Here is a 7,431-nt window from a genome sequence, read left to right on the forward strand (position 1 = left end):
GTGGCGAAGCCCTTGTCGTTAGAGACCATCAGTAACTCTCCTCCTGCATCTCTGCCTCCTGTGGAGCTGCCCCCTTCGCCTGACTGTCCTCTCGTGGTCCCTCTCCCATGGGCTTTGGTGATCCCAGAGGACATGGAGGGTACTTGGGATCCCAGAACACATCGCCATCTCTCACCCCCAGCTGCCCTTTCTGCTCTGCCCTCTCCTGCTCTGGAAGCCAACCGCTCCTGGCTGCCATCCCGGTATTTGTAACACTCTTCCTACTCCTTCCCACTCATCCCTTTCTGAACCGTGACTCTTCTCTGCTGTGACACGGAATTTCACATCGGCACCTACTAATCCCTACAGCTGGTTGAAACGCTTCATTTTTTTTCCTCGCTCTTTCCCCACATTTAGTTGTCCATTGAGGGGGAGGACCAAATTCCAGCTGCATCTCGCCTCCCTTTGCCTGCTCTCTTGGGGTAGCCTCACCCCACAAAGTACCCCTTGTTCCTGTTGCTGCAATGAGGAAAAGTTAAATAACACGCTTTACTGTGTTGAGCTCCAGCACGTGGGATGCCCTTTATAATGAGAGTACGTGGGAAATCTTTCTTTAATTCTGCAAGGCATGACTTTTGCAGTTTTTTGGGAGCTCAGGCTGGCTAAATCACAGGGTACATTGACCACTAAATCAGGCTTCTTGCAGAGCTGGCAATGGTTAACGTGGAGTTTGTAGAGGGAAAGGTCTGTGGGGCAAGGCCTGGGCCTTACCCGCCTGTTTGTATTGAATGTAACACACTGAGCCTCTATTCTTGGCTGGGACAATTAGGTTCTATGGCAATATGAGTAATTAATAATAATAATGGGGCCTCTTCTGTGGATGGGCTGTTAGAAATAATTTCCTTCTGCCAGTTGCTTCTTTAGAATGTAGTTTTGAACTCTGAGATCCCAAAAGAGATAATCGAAACACAAGCAGCTGTCACAAACCTTTAGCTTTGTTTGTGTAGGCAGTGGTGAAAAACCCTGAAACGAGATCACTGGTTTGTGCATCTTTTGTTGCAGCATCAAGCTCTTATGCAATGCACCCTGGTTTGATTCAAGACCCTTCTCAGTAGGAGTGAGTTTCAGCTGTGGCTATTTCTTCTAAGGGGAAAAGGAGCAAAATTATGCCAATTATACCACTGATCCTCTGGTGCTCTGCACCCAATTTGCTTGTGGAGCACACAAAATTGTCTGTGCTGGGCACTGCCAGTGCGCTGCTGCTGGGGTGATCCAGCTGCTGTAGCTGCAAGAGGTAGGATTTTGTTTCCAGATGTGTTTTATGAGATGGTGGTGACTCTGAATCCTGTCTTCCCCCACGAGGCAGCTTGGGCCTAAGGGCAGGATAAAGCATTTGGTTGCTTTGGCATGTCATAGTCCTTCAACAGCTCTTCTTCACCCCCTTCACAGGAGGAGCGTCATCTGGCCCTCAGGTTGCTGCGAGTGGTGGTAGGACAATGTAAGGAACAAAGTAACATGGGTTCTCCTGTCCATGGGGTTCATCAAGGTCTGAAGGCTCCTTCTGTCCATCTTCCCCATATATAAGGGAAGCTGATCTGTAGAGGCCTTCAGAGACCTCTTCCACAATTCTCTTTGTAGTCTTTGTCAAAACTCTGCCAAAAGTGGTATTAATGACTCTGAAATGTAAAGTTAGGAATCTAAAAGATATCTTATTCCTCCAAATTTTTTCCCAATAATAAAAACCTTGTTCCTTCAGTAAACTCAAACCTTACTTTTTCAGGAAGCTGACAGCTGGTGACATGATGGTGAAGGTGAGTATGACTGAGAATGTCACATCATAATTCAGGGTTTTAGAGTACTGGGCTTCCAGTAAGTAATACAAGAATGCAAGCAACCTCAGGAGATTGTTGCTAATGAAGAAGACAGAATCTTTTATTCAATCCCTGTTCTATTTCTACTCTGGTAACCATAGTAATTATGCTTCTGTTTTGTGGGTTTAACCTATCCATGACCAAAACCTCTTCCAGTGAGCAGTTTATTATTATAAAGTGCATGTTGTGGCCTGCAGCCAAATGTCCTGATATTAATACAGAATGTGATTTTTATCTGTTCTCATAAGGCAGGCAGATGCAGAGCCAGGTACAGCAAGTATTTTTTCATTTTTTTTTTAAATAAAAAGATTGGGCTCCATGACAGCACTGTGAATTATGACCTGAATTCTTGGCTGCTGCACCTCTCCTGAAATCAATGGAATTATGCTAGCAAATAATTTGATCCTTCATAGTGTTAAATTACGCAACTCAAATAGTGAATGTCATGATGATGCTCCCAGAGCTATAAGGTGTTTTGATGGGAGGACTTGTCAGCAGACTGGAAGCACTGGTGACTCAGTGGGCAGTGCTCTGCCTTCTGAGTCAGAAATCAACTGGTGCCCCAGCAGTGCAGTTTGTAGTTTGATTTTTGTGTTGCTCTTATGAGAGGTAAACCCATCTGTTCTCATAAAATTATTGCACGTTACTTTTTCAAAAGCAAAGTTAGTATTCTTGCTGCTTTCTTTTGGGTACATTTAATATCAAGATAACTACCCCTGGCTGTCTATTTTTACAGAGCTGGTAGGAGGGATTAATGACTTTTGCAATCTTTATCCTTCAGTCAAATTTGGTCATAATTAGCTAGCAGATTCCAAGTTATTAGAAAAAGGTGAAACTTTAAGAGCCTACAGGAAGCAGGTTAAGACCTTCTGCTTGTTGTTTGCCCTGGATAGTTAGGTCTAAATTTGCATTACTAAACTTGGGTAACCTTCCATGCTGAAATGTATCCTGATGAGGTTTACAGCTAAATTCCTTTCTCATTTTCAAGTTTGGGATCTGTTTGCATAAAGGAGATTTTCTTCTGTGATAGTTGTGAGAAGGCTTTTGCCTCAGTGCAGCGTGGCATGAAAAGGGCACCAGTACAAGGGTCAGCTTTTACAAAACAGGCGGCTTCTCACACTGGAACAGATAAGAGCAGAATCTGGTCCTCATGTCTAATCTAGAAGTTGTGCCTTTTTGCAAGTATTAGCTCAAACATTTAGCTAATATACTTTAAAACTCCCTCCAAGTCAACAAATGGTCTGAGAGCCAAATTCCTAGCTCTGACATAAGAAGGAAACATGGGCACATCAGTCCCTAAGTTAATCACCTGTTAGTATGTCACAGGACATCTTTCATAATCTGTTCCACATAATTTGAACTAAGGGACCATCAGAAACATTGTATAGCTAGTCTTTCTGTAATACCTATATTGAGAGCTATTATGAAAATACTAAAAAAAGTCTAATTTTAAGTTGTTCAAGCTGGGGGAGCTAAGGAACTTCTATGCTCTGTAGTTTGTGAAAGACTTTTAGAGATGATGTGTGAAACCCATTGACTGTAGAAGCAAAGAGGGACAAAAATATGTACTTCAGAGACCCACTTTACCCTCAAAAGCCTCAAACAGATAAAGCTCCTTAAAGAGTCTTATAGAGGCAAGCCTGTTAAAGCAATGTTAATTTAGCAAAGAAGTATATGGTCTTGGACAAAGGGCTCTAGGTGGCCCTGCTTGAGTAGAAGATTGGATCAGATGACATCCAGAGGTCCCTTCCCCCTCAACCATGCTGTGAGTCTGTGAGTCTAAATAAAGGAGCTCTTAAAACTAGCTTCAAAACTCCAAGTGTATGTGTGTAATCTATGGAGGATCTTTGCTTCTCCATTTGAATTCCCTCATCATGTTCATAAAGATGAAATCAAGGAAAGCAAAGCAAGAGATCAGATTTATGGAAGTAACATCTCACCAGGGAAGGCTGCACACTGGATTGTCCTTGCAGAATTAGCTTTAGAAACCTGTGGAAGACCTCCTGTGCTAGCTGGAGCTGGAATGTAGGTGTTAGATAAGCAGAGTACAGTCAGTTGTTTGTGTTTGCATGATCTCATTGCTAAAGATTTGTTTAACCATATCTTCCATGAAATATGCTGAGCTTGTTGGTTTTCCTCTTAACTTTATCCAGTAATAAGTGTAATCTAAATATGAAACTTCTACCAATGCAGCCCTCTGATTCCACAGGAACGGACAGCATTAAGAGGGTAGATAGATGCCCATGAAAGAGCAGGACACCTACAATGTACATCCTTTCCACCGAGCTCCACAGGGCTGCACGTGCCATGTCTGTAAACAGAGATCTTCTGCGGGCTCTGTGAACCATGACCTGCCAGGAGCAAAGGGAGAGAAAACAGAGAATGTTGGTTCTCTTTCCCTCAAAAGCCAACAACAACAAAACCAGCAACCCCCCTGTCTTCTCTGTCTCTATGTATAGTGATTTATACAAGTATGTAAACATTAGCAAGAACTGGGATGAGATGGCATCTCAAACAAATGTAAAAATCTTGTTGTTTGCAGCAATCACTGCTATATTTGAGATCACAATAATTCTGGCTGTGATCTAGAAATTCAACCTGCATTTGTAACTGGCTGAAATGAAACGGTTTCTAAATTAAGCTTAAAATGATTTAAAATAAATTATAGTATTTCCTTTCAATTCTGGTGGAAGACTTTTTTATTTCCCATGCTGTCTCAATTTTGTCTACATATCTATATCATTCAGAATAGGAAGGTTTTTACCATCTTTGTAACAGAGGTACAAAGTAGATGGGAAAGCATGGGGGAAAAAGATTTGTAGCAATTGTTTATTTCAAATTAAAATATGATTTACATCTTCTGCAACAGGCTTCTTTGTTGTTGATGTTTTTTTCCTCATTTTGGCCATAATCACATAAAATGTTTCTAAAATATTTCTCCTGTCTGTAAATATTTTTAGTGGCTTGTGAATGAAAGTGAACTGCATTGCAAGATTTTATTTTTTCTTACAGCCTTAATGAGATGTGCAGGTAATTGTGCTCCGTAATGTATGCAACAGAGGACTAGAAAGCAGCAGAAAAATAATTGTAACTTACGGATAGTAAATTGGACAGCCTCTGTCAGCATCAAAAAAAGCTGTGTTGTTTCGTATCTGCTAAAGTTCTCATCCAAAATAATCTAATCAGTTATTGTAGGCTTTATAATATTGACATTTTAGTATGGCATTTCTATGTCAATATTACATTTCTGCACAGTGCTGTATACCTGTAGTAATTACCCTGGCTTAAAGAAGTCTTGTTCATAATTTATGAATGACACAGACTTTCCCACAAGTTCTGAATGTTGAAGTCTTTTATTATGGGTATACACAGACAGTCATGAAGAAGCTCATTTTTAATTCATATGGATTCAGTATTGCATAAAGTGACAGTTTTTAGCACCAAACATACAACGAGACAATCTAGGGAATATGACTATGTGTTAATGTGGAATCTGATGGTGGCTGCTCCTGCATCACTGAATGCTGAACCGGAGGTCAAGTCATCCATGTGCTGTTAGGGCTGAGTCCCCTATCTCCTGGATGAAGCAATATCAAAAGAGCAGTGGAATTTTGGTAGCTTTTTTTATTCTAGAGAGAGCACCTCAGGATAAGAGCCTGGCTCGATGCATTTGAAGAAAACCAGGCTGACCCAGTTTCTCTGCACGATTGGGGTTTACAGGAATGAATTTACAGCAGTCCAAAGAGACTAGGTATTCTTACTGTCCCTGAAATCCCACCATGAGACCACAGGGATAATTAAGCCTGCAGTCATTTACTGCTGTTGTTTTTCCTGAATAAGGGATTACTGCCCTTACCTATCGATCGTCCCGTCCCTTCCCCATCCCTCACTGCCTGCTACTGATTGCCTGATCGGTCCTTAACGCAGTTCTGAAAAAAACCCACAAAAAGGAAAGTCTACAGTCTTTAATCACGGGGGTTTAGTAATATCGTGTGGAAAAGAGTAACATATGGGAGTCCATCTATATGGGCTTGGCATAGCAACAGGACCAGGTGAGAAATAAATAGGCTGTAAAGGAGAAGAGAAAGGAGGTTAAGTCTTGAGGGGTAGAGATGTGTGGTGGATTGACCCTGGTTGGATGCCAGGCGCCCACCAAGCTGCTCTGTCACCCCCCTCCTCAGCTGGGCAGGGGAGGGAAAATATAATTGAAAGACTTGTGGGTTGAGATAAGGATGGAGAGATCACTCAGCAATTACCATCATGGTAAAATGGACTCAACTTGGGGAAAATAAATTTAATTTCCTGCCAATCAAATCGGACTAGAGTAATGAGAAAGTAAAATCAAATCTTAAAACACCTTTCCCCCACCTCCCCTCCCTTCTTCCTGGGCTCCACTTCATTCCTCCCCCTGCGTGGTGCCAGGCAACAGGGGTTGGTGGTCAGTTCATCACATTTTCTCTCTGCTGCTCCTTGTTCTTCTGGGGAAGGACTCCTCACACTTTTCCCCTGCTCCAGGCTGGGGTCCCTCCCAAGGGAGATAGTTCTCCACAAACTTCTCCAATGTGAGTCCTTCTCACAGGCTGCTCCAGTGTGAGTCCCTTCCACAGGGCACAGTCCTTCAACAACAGATTGCTCCAGCTTGTGTCCCTCCCAGGATCACAAGTCCTGCCAGCAAACCTGCTCCATCATGGGCTTCTCTCTCCATGGGACCACAGGTCCTGCCAGGAGCCTGCTCCAGCGTGGGCTCTCCATGGAGTCACAGCCTCCTTTGGGCACATCTACTTTCTCCAGTGTGAGGTCCTCCATAGGTTGCAGGTGGTCATGGGACCTTGATGGGCTGTAGGGGGGCAACCTGCCTCACCACGGTCTTCACCACAAGTTACAGAGAAACCTCTGCCCCAGCACCTGGAAAACCTTCTCCCCCTCCTTCTTTACTGACCTTGGTACCTGAAGGGCTGCTTCACATATTTTCATTCTTTCCTCTCCAGCTGCTGCAGATTGGTCCCATGTGCTCTCTCCCTCCTGCCCTTAAGTATATTATCACAGAGGCACTACCACCATCACTGATGGACACAGCCTCGGCCAGCAGCTCTATTGAACATAGGGGAAGCTCCTAGCAGCTTCTCACAGAACCCATCCCAACAGTCCCCCAGCTACCAAAGCCTTGCCATGCAAACCCAATACAGGATGTCCTGTGATTACAACCAAGAAACCACGTGGATCCTGATTAAAAAAGCCAAACCACAGACTAATCTTAAGCAATATTCAAGGAGCTATTTTCCTGCCTTAGTTTTCACAGCAAAGCTGGGAACTCCTGCTTTGATCTGTATGCTTCCAGTACCATGCAAAGTAAAAAGCAGCTGCTTTTGAGAGCTTTAGGCAGTCTATCTGGTTCAGCTGTGTGTCCCTGAAGGCTGAGCCCGCTCAATATAGGCCAGCTGACAGCACAGGAGCTGTGATTAAGGGTGTGCTTTGGTTCAGGGTCTGTTATGTTTATTCTGGAGGGTTTTGCTGTTCCAGGAAGGTTAAAACAAATAAATAAACAATCCTGCCATGTTTGGAGTAAAAAAATGAGACAAGC

General features: G+C 43.2%; 1 long non-coding RNA gene across 1 annotated transcript; it reads left to right on the top strand.

The window, feature by feature from the left end:
- Positions 1-1,420: 1,420 nt before the first annotated feature.
- On the top strand, positions 1,421-4,531 carry LOC106885268. The gene is made up of 2 exons (XR_001411415.1): positions 1,421-1,790; positions 4,060-4,531. It is a non-coding gene; the product is annotated as an uncharacterized LOC106885268 (long non-coding RNA).
- The last annotated feature ends 2,900 nt before the right edge of the window (positions 4,532-7,431 follow it).

The sequence above is a fragment of the Calidris pugnax genome, unplaced genomic scaffold (genome assembly GCF_001431845.1).
Source record: "Calidris pugnax isolate Ruff unplaced genomic scaffold, ASM143184v1 scaffold1, whole genome shotgun sequence".
In the NCBI taxonomy this organism is placed as follows: domain Eukaryota; kingdom Metazoa; phylum Chordata; class Aves; order Charadriiformes; family Scolopacidae; genus Calidris; species Calidris pugnax.